Raw genomic sequence first — 3,461 nt, 5'->3', positions numbered from 1 at the left:
AAATGGTGGGATCTAGAAAAGATCATTCTGAGTGAAATATCCCAGAAGGAGAAAGACAAACATGGGATATACTCACTTATATGGACCTATAAGATATGATAAACATAATGAAATCTATACACCTAAAAAAGATAATCAATTGAGCGGACATGGGGTAAGACGATCAATCCTCGTTTAGAAAGACAGATGGGATGTGCATTGAACATAAGACAGGAGTCTACTGAGCACATCTGTAAGACTCTAACTAGCAGTGTTTTCAAAGCAAAGACTCATGACCAAACCTTTGGCAGAGTACAGGGAATCGTAAGAAAGAAGGGGAGTTAGTCTGATGGGGAAAGGATAGGAGCTCCACAAGGACCAAATATATCTGGGCACAGGGTCTTTTCTGAGACTGACATTCAACCAAGGATCATGTATGGATACAACCTAGAACCTCCACTCAGATGTAGCCTGTGGTAGCTCAGTAACCAGTTGGTTTCCCAAAGTGAGGGGAACAAGGACTAGTTCTAACAGGAACTCAATGACTGGCTCTTTGGTCTCCCCACCCCCGAAAGGAGGAGCAGTCCTGTTAGGCCACAGAGGAGGGCTTTGCAGCCAGTCCTGAAGATACCTGCTAAAACAGGATCAGATGAATGGGGAGGAGGTCCCCCCATCAGTGGACTTGGAAAGGGGCACGGTGGAGATGAGGGAGGGAGGAAGGGACTGGGAGGGAATGAGGGATAGGGACACGGCTGGGATACAGAGTTAATAAAATGTAACTGATAAAAATAATAATAATAATAAAAGAAAAAAAATACCATCTGCAAATAGTGATACCCTGAATTCTTCCTTTCTGATTTCTATCCCCTTGATCTTGTTCAATTTTCTTGTTTCTATAGCAAGGACTTCCAGAACTATGTTGAAAAAATATGGAGAGAGTGGGCAGCTTTGCCTTATTCCCTGATTTTAGTGGGATTGCTGTAAGTTTCTCTCCATTTAGCTTTATGTTGGCTATAGGCTTGTTCTGTATTGCTTTTACTTTTTTTGATATGAACCTTTCATCCCTAATCTCCCCAGTACTTTAAAGATGAATGGGTATTGGATTTTGTCAAAGCTTTTTCAGCATTAAGGAGATTATCACCTGTGTTTTTTTCATTTTATTTTTATTTTTTTTAATATAGTGGATTACATGGATGTATTTCCGTATATTGAACCACCCCTGCATCCTGGGATTAAGCATACTTGGTCATCATGGATATATTTGATGTGTTCTTATATTCACTCAAAACATAAAGTACTTTGGTATGTCCCCAACCAAGCAAGTCAAAGACTTGTATAAAAAAAATCAAGATTCTAAAGAAAGAAGTAGAAGAAGATATCAGAAGATGGAAAGATCTCCCATGCTCATGGCTTGGCAGAATTAACGTAGTAAAAATGGCATTCTTACCAAAAGCTATCCTCAGATTCATTGCAATTCCCATCAAATTATCAACACAATTCTTTATAGATCTTGAAAGAAAATTCCCAAATTCATATGGCAAAACTAGAAACCCAGAATTGCTAAAACAATCATCCACAATAAAAGAACTTCTTCTGGAAGTATCTCCATCCCTGATCTCAATCTGTACTATAGAGCAACAGTTATAAAAACTGAGTAGTACTGGCATAGAAAAAGAATGGTGGATCTATGGAACCGAATAGAAAACCCAGAAGTTAACCCACATGCTATGGACACCTGAGTTTTGACAAAGATGCCAAAAGCATACAATGGAAAAAAGATAGCATATTCAAAAAATACTGCTGGTCTAACTGGTTGTCTACATGGAGAAAAATGCAAATAGAACCACACTTATCATCCTGCACAAAACTAAAGTCCAAGTGGATCAAAGACCTCAACATAAAAAAGACACATTAAATTGGGTAGAAGAAAAAGAGAGAAACACACTGAACTCATTGGCACAGGAGACAACTTCCTGAAGAGAACAACAACAGCACAGGCTCTAAGAATAACAATCAGTAAATGGAACCTCATGCAACTGAAAAGCTTCTGTAAAGCAAAGGACACTGTCATTAAAACAAAACAAATGACTACAGATAGGGAAAGTATCTTCTCCAAGTCTCTTTGTGACAGAGAGCTAATATCCAGTATATATAAAGAACTAAAAAATTTGAAAAGCAACAACTCAAGTAATCCAATTAAAAAAAATGTGAAAAAGATCTAAAGGGAGAATTATTTTTTTTAAAGCAAATATCTATGTTTTATTAAGTTTACTTAAGATAAATTTTTGGCAAAGATGTTTTTTTTTTTTGGAAGAGTCAACTTATTTCCTTGTTTTTTTTTAAACTTTTTTATTTTTTATTAATTACACTTTATTCATTTTGTATCCCCCCATAAGCCTATCCCTCCTCCCCTCCGGATTCCACCCTCCCTTCCCTTTCTGCATGCATGCCCCTCCCCAAGTCCATTGATAGTGGAGGTTCCCGTCTTTGTCTTTCTGATCTTAGTCTATCAGTTCTCATCAAAAGTGCTTGCATTGCCCTCTTCTGTGGCCTGGTAAGGCTGTTTCTCCCTCCATGGGAGGTGATCACAGAGCAGGCCAATCAGATCATGTCAAAGGCAGTCCCTCTTCTCATTACTATGTAACCCACTTGGACACTGTACTGCCCTGGGCTATATCTGTGCAGAGGTTCTAGGTTATCTCCATGAATAGTCCTTGGTTGGAGTATAAGTGTCTGGGAAGCTCCCTGTGTTCAAATTTTCTTGTTCTGTTACTCTCCTTGTGGAGTTCCTGTCCTCTCCGGCTCTTACTATTTTCCACTTCTTACATAAAATTCCATTCACTCTGCCCTACAGTTGGCCATCAGGCTCAGCATCTGCTTTGGTAGTCTGCAGGGCATAGGTTTTCAGCAGCCCTGTGTGGCAGGTTCCTAGTTTGTTTCTTGTTTGCTTCTTCAGGCTTTCAGAATTGCAGTGAATCTGAGGATCGCTTTTGGTAAGAAGGCCATTTTTACTACGTTAATTCTGCCAAGCCATGATCATGGGAGATCTTTCCATCTTTTGATATCTTCTTCTACTACTTTCTTTAGAATCTTGATTTTTTTATACAAGTCTTTGACTTGCTTGGTTAGGGACAACCTCTGTAGCATGTTCCTTGGTTGTTTACTGTTTTCTTCTTCTGATGTCCATCCTCTTTGCCTTTCAAGGTGGGGATTGAACGTTTTAGTTAGGGTACTCTCTAGTTATTTGTTTCTTTAGATATACAGATTTTATTGGGTTTTCCTAGGCTCTATTTCTATATAAGTGAGTATATACCGTGTGTGTCTTTTTGCTTCTGGGACAACTCACTTAGAATGATGCTTTCCAGGTCCCACCATTTACTTGCATATTTCAAGATTTCCTTATTTTTCTTTTTTTTTTATCAGTTACAATTTATTAACTCTGTATCCCAGCCATGTCCCCATCCCTCATTCCCTCCCAGTCC

The sequence above is a fragment of the Meriones unguiculatus genome, assembly GCF_030254825.1.
Source record: "Meriones unguiculatus strain TT.TT164.6M chromosome Y unlocalized genomic scaffold, Bangor_MerUng_6.1 ChrY_unordered_Scaffold_23, whole genome shotgun sequence".
NCBI lineage: Eukaryota > Metazoa > Chordata > Mammalia > Rodentia > Muridae > Meriones > Meriones unguiculatus.
The sequence above is the reverse complement of the archived record's forward strand: the minus strand, read 5'-3'. Positions refer to the sequence as shown.